The sequence below is a fragment of the Chaetodon trifascialis genome, chromosome 17 (genome assembly GCF_039877785.1).
Source record: "Chaetodon trifascialis isolate fChaTrf1 chromosome 17, fChaTrf1.hap1, whole genome shotgun sequence".
NCBI classification, from domain to species: domain Eukaryota; kingdom Metazoa; phylum Chordata; class Actinopteri; order Chaetodontiformes; family Chaetodontidae; genus Chaetodon; species Chaetodon trifascialis.
The window spans coordinates 10,405,955-10,420,490 of NC_092072.1; the positions used below are offsets into that span (position 1 = coordinate 10,405,955).

The 14,536-nt window shown below is 39.7% G+C and overlaps 1 protein-coding gene across 2 annotated transcripts in view; it reads right to left on the reverse strand.

Moving 5' to 3' along the window:
- LOC139346420 (zinc finger protein 516-like) overlaps positions 1-7,454 on the reverse strand; it is a 372,274-nt gene extending 364,820 nt beyond the window's left edge. Inside the window, exon 1 of one of the 2 annotated variants that reach the window (XR_011603254.1) lies at positions 7,004-7,282. The gene's annotated coding sequence lies outside the window, so the exon portion shown is untranslated. Of the gene's footprint in view, positions 1-7,003 lie in introns of both variants that reach the window. The other variant, XM_070985474.1, reaches the window with a different exon arrangement.
- Positions 7,455-14,536: the final 7,082 nt, after the last annotated feature.

The window sequence follows — 14,536 nt, forward strand, 5'->3', positions numbered from 1 at the left end:
GTCATCCAATATTCTCAACAACCAGCATCAAGCCTGTGCCAACATACCCCTGACTGGAGATAGCATGTGACTGTCCTTATGCTAGTGTTCAAAGCCATAGCCACTCGCTAAGCCTCAGCTCGCATCTACTGTTTTGTGTCCAATAATCCTGTCTGTTTGCACCACCTGAAAACACAACTGAGGCATAAAACAGAACTAATACACAAAGTGAGCAAATGTAGTCTAAACACAAAGGGAGGATATTTTCAAAGATTTTTTTTCTCCTTTATCTTTAAGTCCTTTCAGCTCCCTTAAAACTCAGAAACCTTTCTGCTGTGGGAACTGTAAAATCAAGTCATTCTGTTAGCTACTGTATCAGCTGATATCTGTTCACAAAGATGTATATTTAACTGCATAGTGAAGGCAAAGTCACTGCAAAAGAAACTAGATTATTAGACTAGATTGTTAATATTCTAGTGGAACATGTTGGTGATTACAACTTGCAGGAGGCAATGTGTAATGATTAATTCATGCTTCTATAGCATCACCAACACTGCATGCTGTATATATTTCTTCATTGGAAGAGTGTCAGTTTACTGACAGATTCACTTGCGTGAAAGCAGCTGTTTGTTACAACGACCGTGACGCAAATAACATTTGGGACCTACTTTTAAAATGTGCAACTCTTAGAACTAATTTGTACTGGATGCAAATGCTGTATTTTGAATAATGAGATGAAGCACAATAAATCATCTTTTACTGCATCTAATGGCAAACTGCCCCAAAATTGGCCCTAGCTTGCAAACCTATACTGAACCTGAAGGACCGATAACACCTGAACAACTTTCTGAAATGTGCATAAATCCTTATTTTTTTACTAAGTCGCTGGAAGTGTCTTCATGAAACAAAAGTCACAAGACCTGACAGTCAGCCATACTGAACACCTGTGCAGAATGATGCTTCGGCAAAGGAAAAAACCAGGTTTCTTATCTCTTTACTTGTGTTTTGAGGCAAGTATGCAGAAAATGTATTCTCTGCTGATTCACTGCTGATGCAGTTGAAGATGACTCCTTCCAGATGTAGGGGAGTCAACACACGCTCCCAGGTGCTTGCACGAGATGACATGTTTAATGATTATCCAACACAAGTTTGCTCAACATTCAGCTGCAGTTCACAAAAAGTTCACAGAAATGACAAAGTGACTCAAATGATGAGCACACTGTCAAGGCTGTAGTGCCCTGTGACCACAAAACAACCACACTAGAGCAAAGTGCTAAAAAAAGAAACAGAAAATGAGGCATAGAAAGTGATGCCACTCCCAATCTTGCACTATTTTCCTATTATAAGGCACACTCCTCTGTGCTGTACAGTATAATGAGCACAATGTGATTTGACTGACACATATACCACAGTCTGGGTCCAATGCATAACTCGTAAGTAGCAGTCAAGGCCAAACACTGTTCCTAGAATGACTTCACTGCATGAACAACAGTGAAGCAGCACAGTACTGTGGGCGAACAGCCTAATGTACCTAAGAGATTAGACAGCCATGAGCTCAACAGTCACAAGCACGGACAAACTTGCGCACATTCGTGCCCATCCCCCTCCTTGTCCAACCCTCCACTCGGTTACACAACATATACAGGGATTACTCTTCATAGCATGAGATGAGCTGCTCGATGAGTGGCCTTTTATAGTGGATGCCCCTTCGTGCTGTAACGGGCACACACGGGAAGGGGAGCCGACAAAGAGAAGAGAGGTTCTTGGCAGAGATTTCACCTGCGTGGAAATGTGAACAGTCACGCTAAAAAATCTACACAAGGCCATGCAGGAGCCCAAATGCAGATGTCAAAAACGAGCTGAACAATGCCGCTGAGAGCAGAGAGGCAAAAGCGAAGAGATGTGATTTCTAGAGGCGTGTTGTCATTTTGCTTTCTACTACTGATGTTAATTTATTTGTTGTGGTAGGTCTGAGGATCCACAACGGACCCACTCTCTTTTCAGTGTGGATTGGCTAGTGTGGGAGACACTGGAGTATAATCTGCTGGCATTAACTTGCTCTCTAAAAAAAGCACTCTCGACAGGGATTAGATTATCATGGCAAGGTCAGCTCAGACTCGCGCTGTCTCCCTTTATGTCTCTCTATCACTCTGCTTTCAGTCTTTCACCTGACCGGTTTTTCCTGCCTTCTTTTGCTCGACCCACTACCTGCGTTAGGTGTAAATTTTAACGCCGTGATTCTTTTCAGTGAAACCTAAATGTAGATCACACTGCCAATGCAACAGAAAACACAACAGATTAACACAGATTAAATATATAGAGGACATTATGGTACAGTGTCATCCTCCAAAGCTCGAAGCCGCAGAAAAGTGACTTTACTCACACTGTGTTTGTTAAAGAGAGATTAGAATAAGAAACAATGTTGCTCATGTGTTTGACCTGATAAATGAGACCGTGACAGTCATACTTGATTTACACTTAAATCTGAATACTTTTGCTTTTTGGACTGTTAGTAAAAAAAAAAGTAAAAAATATCAGATAATCACATTTAAGCTTTTTAAGAAGCTGGAATGAGTCAAATCTTGCACAAAAAATGCTTATTTTTGACAGTAATTGTGACCAATTGACCTGAGTTTGAACTGACTAATAAAATAATCTTGTAAATCATTTCAGCAATAAAGTATTAATCCTATCAAATCTTGAATATGAAATGGTTGTAGATCAAATAACAGATAAGGAATTGCTTAATTCATCATTGCTCCCTTTTTATCTTCACCATCTTGATCGGTTGTGATAAGGTCACTTCATCTTAACATGAGCTTTGACTGGCTGAAAGAATTTAATACACATGTTATACTGCAATACTCACAGCATGATACACCTCTGTGCAATGATAGTGTAGTCAGTGGTTGAAGTGTTAACGTTTCTCCTCTGTGATTTGGATAAGAATCTGCGATTGATTTTAGAAAATAATACAAAATGCCATAACTTCATACTTGATGTGTTTAAAATAAGGAAGTGTTCATTGCAATAAAACCACAGCAAAATCTCATGTCTAAAGATGGGACTGCTCTTTTGTCATGAAGATCTTTATCAATGCACAAGATCAAAATTCTCAAATTACAAAGGCGATGTTGATTTGTAGTAGAGAACGACGTGTGTATTTTCTGCTATGATTAAGGTAAGGATTGAAGGGTAAGGCGATACCTGCTTAGCGATTTTACCCTGGAGCAGAAGAATGACAGCTGGCAGCAGGGTCTGGATTAGGTTTCCCATAGGGGTATTGCATCTTTTACACCACCGCTTCTTTGGAGTAGAATGGGCCGATAGTAACCTGACTCCCTCAGACCCATCCAATCTCGTCTCCCTCTGTCTCAATGGGGCCAAGCAGAAGGGATCTGTGGACGCCTTACTCATCCCTCCCATCTTCCATCTGGACATTTTGCCGGTGTTTGCACTCCAGTTCCTCCACTGGAGACTTAAAGGGCAAGTCCTTTTTTTCCCAGTCACCTATTTGAGTCATCACAAAACCCATTCAATACTTCGTTCCACTAAAATTAGTTTTGGATTACTGCACAGTGTTAAACACTCGAATGCTGCACTGCATTAAACCAGTACCTCACTTTAATCAGATTACAGTTCTCTTCATAAAAACAAGTTATATTTAAATAAACAATTATCGGGACCTTGAAGTGAATTCTTTGTCAGCAGTTCATTTTCCTGATCTTTAAGACACACTTGAGAAATGCACTGATTACTCATATTTTAACAGAATGCATTGACATGTTTGAGCATGACTGAAATTCTTCACTGATAGTTTGGCCTATAAAATGCCAGAACACAGAGAAAAATGGTGATTACAAATTCCTGGCACCGAAGTTGACATATTTAAAATGTTTTCTTCCCCAAATATATTCAGTTTACGACGTCATAACATAGAAAAATGCAGATATTCATATTTAAAAACTGAGACCACTGATGTTTTGTCAACAGATCAACTAATTAAATCAATTTTCTAGGTTAATACTTTTTTGTTCTTTCAAAAGATGTCTTTTTCGGTGTGCTTTCTTTTCCATCTGTTTACATATTGTCACTTTAAGTGTTTAATATTTTGGGCCCTGAGGTCCAGCTAGCTTGAACAACACACCCCATGCAGACAAAGACAACATGGGCGAGACAGCTAGCATATGTTAAAATTGCACTGAATCCAGTATGTGGTCTATCTGTATGCTCTGCTGTTAGGTTATAACGTCAGAAGAGAGGACGCACGCTCAGCAAGAATGTGCACATGTGTGTGCACACTATTTTAGAGGCAGATCCTCATATTTTGCAGACTTGTGGCCCTACGCAGTTATGTTTAAGTGTAATTCTTACTGCTTGAAACGCAATATATTACATAGTGAACCTGCTCAGGTGCTTTTTGTTTACATTCATTTTGATTACAAAATCTGCACATCGAGCTAGAGATGGAGCCAAAACGGGCCTGAGTTTTACCTTAAGATATAAGTGTAATGACAGGGTATTACAGCAGTTAAATGCTTTATAATTACAGCAACAAAATTAAGTTTTTGAGGAATCAGCAAGTGATGACATACTGTAGCTTTTCAGGAGGATCTTAATTTTGTTGATATAACTGCTGCAATTTACTGGCTTGTCTGCAACTTTTTGCAAATGGTGAGAAAACTCATATGAGGCTAAAAAAAAAAAAGATGGCGATATTTTGGATGCGAGCCACCAGCACATGCTGCGTTTTAACTACTTCACAATGTATTCACAGAACAACAGCATTTCACCTATTTCTCCCGGGTTTTCTCCCTTTGCAGTTTCCTCTCCTTGAAGTACCTCATGGCTCTTTTAAAGACACAAAATGTATTTCATGAAATGCAGTTAAAGCCAAATGGCGTGATTTTGTCTTTCTGTAGCCTCAATTTTAACTTGTGCAGGACATATTTGTGTAGCAGTCTGGCTTCTTTTACAATGCAGATGCACCAATACTTCCTTCCTCATTACACGGACACTCTGATAGCCATCCCATAATGGGACATGGTGATTATTTTTCTAAATGTGAAGCCGTGTTTTTGTTGTTCTCATTTATTCCAGATTAAGGAAAACAAAATGTTTCCCTCCATTGTCACACAAGGGAGCTGTCCAAAGTGGAGATAGCCTTGCCCCACACATCTTCATGTCTACTGTCTGCACCCCTCCCCCCGTCCAGCAACAAGCCCCTGTCCAGACCCCAGCCTCCTGACCTAATCTGGATGATTAAATCATTTTTCTTTAGCACAAATTTTGTCCCCCCGCTACTCTTGTCTGGTGGCCGACGCACACCCTCCCCTATTGATCGTCGTACTGAGGAGATTACCCTAATAGCTGGGATTACCTCCCCACATGTTGGTTGGCCACATGCGGAGGGGGGGCATGGTGCCTGTTGTGCATGATGTGCAAGTGTATGTAAGGAGGGTGGGAGGGGTGGAGGAGCAAGGAATAGACAAATCTGTGTTTGTTTATTGTCTTTGAGTACTCGAACATGGAAGAGCTACAACCGCTATCATGTCTCACTGCCTGAGGGCTGGAATTACACTTTTTTAGCCCACATAACAATCTTTACCAGTGATGATTAGTCATGAGACAACAGCTTTTTATCAGCAGGGTAGACAAACAACACCCTGAAGACCCACTTGACACATATTTGCCCTCTCATACTCACTAACTCCATACAATCAGGGTTTAAAGGCCAGTGGCATCACTAGAGCTGCAAAGATAAATCAATTAGTTGATCAAAAGAAAGTTAATCAGCAACTATTTTGATAACAAATTAATCGTTTCTGCTATTTTTGCTTGAAAAATGACTGCGACTTGGACTGTTGGTTGGATACAATGAGCAATAATAAGATGTGAATTTGGGCTCTGAGCATTTTTAACAAATGTGTGACAATTTATACACTAAATAATTAATCATGAAAGTAATTGGTAGAATAATCGATGATGAAAATAATCTTCAGTTGCAGCCCAAGGCAACGCCTTGCACTTCCAGAGATGAAGTAAGTAGTGGATCAGCAACAATTTAGAGAATTTGGTAATCATTTAAGTCAGTTATCATGCAAAAAATGCCAAACATTCTTTGGTTGCAGCTTATCGAATGTGAGGATTTGCTGCTTTTCTGTATGTCGGGTCATTGTGAATTCAATCGTGGTCGAATAAAACAAACGATTTAAATATGTCACCTTGGACTATGGGAATTTGTAGCAGGTATTTCCCACTTTTTATAGACTAAATGATTAATCAGTAATGAATATTAACCAGTTGCAGCCCAAGTGCTCACTAATGACCCTTTTTTTCAGCCACAAGCCTTGATAACAATAACTACCAGCACTCTCCCATCCACATGTTTCACAACAGCTCAGATGGACATGTTTGGCTTGGTGGCTGCTGGCTGTGAGGTCTTTTTAGTTTGCTGTTTCTAACAAGTGCCAGAGGTGGAAGCAGCTAGAAATCAAGATGTGATAACCACAGAGGCAGGCAGGCAGGCAGGCAAGCAGAGAGACTGGAGGCCATTCAGACAGTGCAGAGAAAAGGAATTCCGTTAATCCGCCGCTGATCCGGTACAATGGCAGCCTTGTTGTCTGTCCCGTTTGCACTCACTTAGCACAAGTTTGCGCGCGCTGACAATATTCACTGATAGCGGCTTCACAGCTGCGCCAAACCGCGGTAAAGATGCTGATAACAGCCCAGTGATGATGATGATGGTAGCGTGGGGAGCTCCAGTCAGGAGACTTGTGTCAGTCGCTGGTAGCAGCCTGCTCCGACCCGGATTCAGAGGACACACGATCTGACCGAGTGTTGGACTAAAACTGACATCCATGTAACGGACTAACTAACCGACGGGATGTTGTAGTCAACTTTCGCCCACTCAAAGTCCAAAAGCAGAGCAGCCACACTTGTACAAACTACCGCTAACAGCATCCCCCTCCTGCTCTAAACACTATCTTTTGTTAGTTCACCGTCGTTCAGCTTCACTCCTTACCTTAGAGGGGTCCGACGGCAGGTCGCTCCTCAAGGAATCCCATCACCGATTTGGAAGAAAAAACAACGATGGCGAACTAGTTTAACAGATTAACTCTTGTCGACAAATCAGGACGCCGTCCTTCACTTCGGGCGGCTCATCTCTTGCTCCTCCGCGGCGTGTAAACTTCACCGTCTTTCAATCACAGCGGTGCACCTGAACCGCAGTCCCGTCCTCCCCCTCCGCAGCAGCAGCAGCGGCCGCCGTCGTTGTTGCGGACATGAGTGACGCGAGAGATAACGTTATTAACGTTAATAACAAGGACGAGTGATCTGTGCGTGCGCGCGGCTCTGCCCCATTCGCTGCCACTCAGCGAGGAAGTGACCGGTGGGCGCGCGCCGAACGTTTTATTTAAATGAACGTTAGTTTTGCTGATTATGTGGTGGTGTAGATACAAAGCTGGATGTACTCTAACAATAGCCTCTGGTCGGTGTGTTGCATTGGGCACACAACCGCTAATTTAAATTCAATTAAATCTTATGTGCAAGTAAAATAATTAGTTCTAGACCACATTACTGAAATTGCTTTAGTGTCGCGTGAGCAGTCACTCTTGGCGGTATAGAAATGTAAAATAATTTAACATTTAAACTATTATCATAGAGGCAGAGTGTTTATCTCAGTCGACCTCAACAAGGCGGCCTGTGTTTTAAAGGGGCTTTAAAATATATACGGTTGCCAGTTACACTTTGGGACAACTAATGCGGTGAAATCAGGGGCGGGACAGGCCTCATGGAGGAGGAGGGTGGAGCTTTGTTTGTGGGCCCCTTCACCATCAATGAATGATAGAATCACTGATATTGTTCATAAACACAGCAGCAAAAGTATTCCTACTAAATCATTAAAAAAATATTAGTTCACAGTTTATCATTTTAAGTCAGCTTTCTGTGTCATATCTCTGTCTGGACGTGAAACATGCTATTGAACAGTTTAGTAACTTAGATATGCTGAAAATACTGTGTGACTTAAAATAGTGCATTGTAGCATTTCATTTTGATTTCACATTGAAATTTTCATAACGTAATTTGTGATTTGTTGTTGTATTTACACCTTGTATACCATGTGGTGTATACCCAACATTATCTTTATCATATCATATAGTAAAGTATGTTCTATTTTACCAATTTTTAGTGACTTTATCACATTATTCTTGTGTGATATCAGCACTGGTGGACTAAGTTTCCCTCTTCAATGCTCCTGTGGATAAAACAGATAAAACATGATAAAGTAGCCTCTTGTTCACTTTTGGCTCAAACTCTGTACAAACAGCACCAGCAGCAGTTGCTTTCTGATTTTTCCTGCTCTTTTCATATATTATTCTTATTTCTTGTTTGTTTTTACCTTATTTGTGTGTAACCTGTATATATTTTCGACAATGTATAGATTTTAGATTTGAGTTTTTATTGATAATTCATATTTGCACTCTTTCCTACTTTGCAACCGCTGCACAACAATCTCCCTGGAGATAAATAAAGTTCTGTCTTACCCAAGGTGGCCCACTGTGAGTGAAAACATAATAAAGTGCCCTCTAGGGTGCCCTTCAAGTAGAGAAAACACAATGCAATGCACTAATGAGTGCCTGTAAAATGGAGAAAACCAGATACAGTGCCATATAGGATGGCCTACATGCTAGAAAATTGGTTGGCTTTAAATTAGTTGGAGGTGAAGTAGTTATACTTTAATCTGAGTTACATAATAGAACAATTTTAACCATAATCAGGGTTTGGAACTGGTTTGCCATTGTGTCATGCTGATGCCTCACTGAATGCAGGTGGTGCGCTTTTTATATTTCTTTTTTTTTCCTCCCCTGCCCCTCAGGCAGCCTAAGTCCGCCACTGGATGTCAGTATAATATTGTATGATAGGGACTGACAGTCCAGAGTATCTCCAAATAACATGAAGAGGTTTGTGTGCGAGCCGCAGGTGCTGCTGCAGCAACCAAGGCTGAACAGACTAAGCAGAATATTCACAAAACACCCACATCAGGATCACCCCACCTAGCACTGTGTTACTGGCATAGTTAATCACTGAGAAACAAGAGACCACGCAATGTAGTAATCCACACAGTATTCTGCCAAACGACGACATAAGCATCGCTGAAATACCAAGTAAGAGTGCATGACATGGATCTGACTTGATCACGAAACAAGATTTCACTTTTTAAAATTAGCCACAAAAATACCACCCACCCTCACTATCAACAATTTGACTACAGCATGAATAAAATCAGCAGTATTACCAGTTTATCCCTCACACTAAGATTAGCAGTCAGCCACAAATGCACTACTACTTACTAAGCCTAAGATAATGAGTTATTCAGTTAACCCCAAACAACAAACTAAAGACAAGTTAATGTTAGCGTTTTCCATTTTTCAGTGGTTTAGCCCTCATACATGGCAGCACAGTACCCATGGAAAAAAAAGGGGCACAGATATACTTGAAATATTCAGTGCATTCAAATATATTCTGCAACTTGTATAATTCTTGTGTTTTCACTCAGTTTTTTAAACATTGATTTAAAAGACTAAATTACCAAGTACCAAATAGCAAAGAAAAGGGGCCTCTTCAGGGGGGAACCAGACATATGACCATGTCGGAACAGCACAATGCCACCAGAATAGAGGGATAAAACATGGCAGATGCATAACCCACGGAGTGATATTAAATCTAACCTTACAGAATATAGTAGTGAGCATTTTAAATTGGTTATAAAAACAAACAAACAAACAAAAACAATAACATGAAATTTATGGTGTTGAAAAAAGGTAAAGTTTGATCTTATGGACTACTTAATGAGGCCCTTGGTGAGTGTGGGCCCTATGTCTGCTGCCCCCCATAAAACCTGCAACTGAGTCGAACACGGCAGCTCTGCCATAAATCCTATTTAACACGAGTCTGTCTTAGAACAACTCGTACAAGCTCATACTGTATGACTGAAATGTTTATCATATCTTGTACAGATTAATAGACATCTTTTAATGGCCAGTATGAACAGAAGGAACAATCACAGCACGCAAAGCCACTTACAGTGTTTTTTACAGGCATCTGACTATTGTTATAGACAGACTTGAAAAACTGTGAACCTGTATTTTAGTAGTTTTTGAATGACTGAGTTAGTTTTAGCTACATGTAGCAAAAAAAGCAACTAAATGTTAAATTAACAGTTTATTTCTGTGTTTTTGTGGGTGAAAGCCAGAAACAGTCCACTGTGATGATTTCATCTCTTTGAACCTCTCTGGTATGAAGTCCGCTTTGATTTCCAAGTCAGGAAATCATCATTTATGTGTTTGTTTCATTAGGTTACACATTCATGTTAATAGTGAAATAGAACAGCTTTTATGTATTGCTTAATGTGTTACTGTCGTCAAGATTAGGATGATCTGTCTTTATTCTGCAAGGTCATACCACAAGATTTCTAACAATAAGAGGCAACAGCAGCATAAGTCATTGAAAAAATGTACACTAGTGGCGATCAAAACGTCTCCATGGCTGATCTGTTGATCTGATGCTGTTGCTGTCTTTAGATGTGTTGAACATGTGTGTATAATCTAATTTTACAAAGGAAGGCTTAGTTGTGCTCTTTTTTTTATGTTTGATATATTCCTTCCCTGAATAACTTCTCCCTCCATCATAGAGCAAATAGATTCATGTTGCCTGTTGTTCAGTCAGACATTTGTCACTACAGGCCTTAAAGAGAAAGCAAAGGAAATGTGCTGGAGGGGGCCTCCTCCTCCTCCTCCTCCTCCTCCTCCTCTTCACACAGTGAAGTGATGTCTTCTCAGTTCACAAGGGGTGGCGACAAAGCCACGTCGCTGCTGTTCATTCACTCTCCTCACAGACCTCTCTATTCCCTGTGGCACAGCTCGGGGAATGTTCAGAAATGCACACACACACACACACACACACACACACACACACACACACACACACACACACACACACACACACACACATTCATTTATTAAAGAGGCACCCTGAAAGACCAGCCAGTTTGTGTTTTGCTGAAGTCAATTTTACTGTACATTTGTATCACCAGGCTTTATTAGAGGAGGGGTCCACCACTTCAGTCCAGACTGAAATACCGCAACAATTATTGGACAGATTAATATGAGATTCTGTCAAGGAGCCCAGAGGATGAATCCTACTAACATGGTGATCCCCTGACTTTTCCTCTAGCCCCGCCAGCAGGTTGACACATTTGAAGTTTTTGAAGTTTTTGTCACCTTCTTGTGGTGGGACTTGAGGCTTAGATATAAATCTAAGATAGCACCAAGACTTGTAACCTCACATTTAATCTAGAGAGCTAATTTCCCCAGCTTGTTTAACAGCATTTCTCGTATTGTTTTAGGGCAGACTTGTAGGATTTCAGCTTTGTCCTCAATTAATTTCAAGAAATTACTCCTCATCCATTTATTTAAGGACAAAAGACAATTAGTCGTAGAGTCTATGGCTGCAGCATCATTTGGTTCAGATGTACACTTGTGTGTCATCTGTGTAACTATGAAAACATACATTGTGCTCTCTAATGACAGCATGTATTGTGAGAACATTAATGGACCAAGGCAACTCCCTTGTGCGACCCCCAAACAGATGTCATGTTTTTCAGACACATGATCTTCAAGAATGACATAAAACTTCCTCCCTTTGATGTTTGTTTGAAACCAGTTTAACACAGTCAGAAAAATCAACCAACTGTTCAAGACGATTGATTAAGATATCATGGTCATGATCGTATCAAACGCTGCACTGAGGTCAAAGAACTGAGATTATTTTCATCTGAATTTAGCCTGAGTTGCTGATTATTTGGGATGTTCTAAAGCCTGACTGAAATTCATCCTGAATGTTATCTTCTTTAAGAAAGGCATTAATTTGCCTGAAACTATTGTTTCCAGTATCTTACTGATGAATGGAAGGTTGGATATCAGTCTGTAGTTGGCGACTGCATCACCATGTAAGATGTTTTTATTATTGGTTTTACAGTGCAGTTTTGAAGTTTGCAGAGAGGTACTTATAATTTTCAGGACATGGCTTGACACACTGTTGTACACCTGCTTTAGAAATTCTGCAGGATCAGGGTCAAGACATGAGGTGGACGAGTTTGACTTCGTGACAGTCTTGCAGAGCTCAGTTAATGTAATGCAGGAGACTCTTCCCATGATTACATCGTCTTTACAGGGTTTGCTGAGGTCATTTGTGTTTACATCAAAAGCAGCGCTGGCTCTAATTGAAGTGATTTTGTTATCGAAAAACCATGCAAGCTCTTCACAATTTGATTTGTGAGCTGTGGGCAGTTGGGGGCAGTGTTGAGTAGCTTTATTAAAGCAGGATTAAAGTAAAGCGGAGGCAGAGGGGATAACATTGAGGTAGAAATGAGCATGTGTTTCTGTAGCACATTGTTAGCCATGAAAACACTCAGGCAACACTGCATGTTTTGTTCGGCTTGGTTATGAAGATGGGTCATCTCGGACAGATCAGCATTAATCAAGCTCCCCACTCTTCCGCCTATTCCAAGCTAATCTCATTTAGTCATTCACTGCTGATGTTCTTTCCACTATCAACAATTCATAATGAAGAGTCATCTCTGCGGCTCAATTGAATCTTGAGGCAATGCCCCAGATATAAAGAAAAAAAATATAATAAAATAAAATAAAATAAAATAAAATAAAAAAACAAAGTGGCTATGCTACATTTTTATTTTCCAAGTGCCTTTAACACCACCATCAATATGTTGTTCACATTTGCTTAATAAACAGGGTTGACTGAACAAGATTAAAAAACTAAAAAAGGACAGCAACAGAAAAATAGATACAACTGGCCAGTTCTTACTTAATTTATACATGCAGCGCTCTTCAAAATGCAATATTATAAACCAATTTACAAATAAAACACAGAGCAGAACAGTAAAAAAAAGCTCAGCTCTATAAAACATCAGATAACAGTCACAGACCCCATTTCTTGCACATGTAGAGCACATATTTATTATCACTGCACAGTCCTCTAAATTTGCTCTTTTAACAAGTGCTGATGAGCTCATGGAAGTTCTAATGTTTGGAGAATATCTACTGTGTATCCTGCTTCGAGTATGTATGTATGTATGTATGTATGTATGTATGTATGTATGTATGTATGTATGTATGTATGTATGTATGTTTGAATGCACTTTAAACTGCATGATGACATGTTATCAAGCAAAGTGAATTAAAGCTGAATTATGTGAAGGAGGAAAGATTTTAAAAAGTCAAGGAATCTAAGAAAAAGGAAAGAAATCTCTCGGGTTTCAGGAGCCAAGACTATATTAGAATTTGCATCTTCATTAAAATTGAATAAAATTCTTGCTGCCTGGCTAATGGCTGAATTTCCCCCAAGATTTGAGTGAGAGCAGTTATTTCTCGTTGGGTATTTTCCCCTTTGCTGGTCTGAATATGCAGAGAGAAAAACCTGATAGGGTGGAGCATAGATTCATTGCTGTTGTCCGCCCTCAAGGTGATTCCGTGTTGTGCAGCAGAGCTACAAGAAAACCAACTGTTGAAACAGACCTCCTCGTGAGATTCAGGTGAGCATTTCTTCTACATATAGCTGTGAATATATGCATGTATAGAAATGTGACAGAGTTTAAATTCAATCAGCAGCCTGTTGAAAGAGCTTAAAGAGGCACATTCACAATATTAATTTTACTGTTTGATGTCTTGCTGTAGTTATTCTAATAGAGAGCTGTCAGTCCGGTAAATCTCTCGTTAACTTTAATTTAGAGAGTTTAGATTTGGTTGTTTATCAGTGAGGATGTCAGAAATTATGAAATCAGAAATCTGCTTCCTTTTTGCTTGTTAATATGATAAGTCCACTGCCATTTTTGAATGTTAAATGTCAAATTATTCATCATTATTGGACTGAAAAATTGCTCCAAACTGCTCAAATGTTTCTAAAAGACGATCACATGACTCCCAAGATCTGAGGAGGAATGAGCTTAGCTGATCAGGTAGTTTTATCATTTTGTGACTGAGGAGTGAACAAAGAGCAAAAGTCTACAAAACGTCTATTATTTATTAGATTAGATTCAACTTAATTGTCATTGCACAGAAAGCTGAGGCATCTAACCAGAAGTGAAAAAATATGATAGGTGCAGAGTAATGTATATATGTATGGAGACCTACACAGTATATACAATGAACATTTAAAAAAAAAAGATTCAGATGTAGATCATATGATTAAAAAATGGCTGTTTTTAATTCAGATTTCCTTCCAGAGGAGTTTGATTCTTTGAGACCTAAATTGGATTAACGAACTCTGTGGGTAACACTTTGGTGTAATTTGTTTATCTGACATGGCTAATGTACTTATGTACTCATAAACTGCAGCGCCTATTATGCAATAATCATTTCCTCTTTCCTTGCAGGGATAGATGACTGTCAGCTAATCAACAGACAACTTGCATTTTTAGTTCATTATTTGCACAAGGAGGACAAGCGGAAACATCTCAAATACTGTAATAGCCGAACAA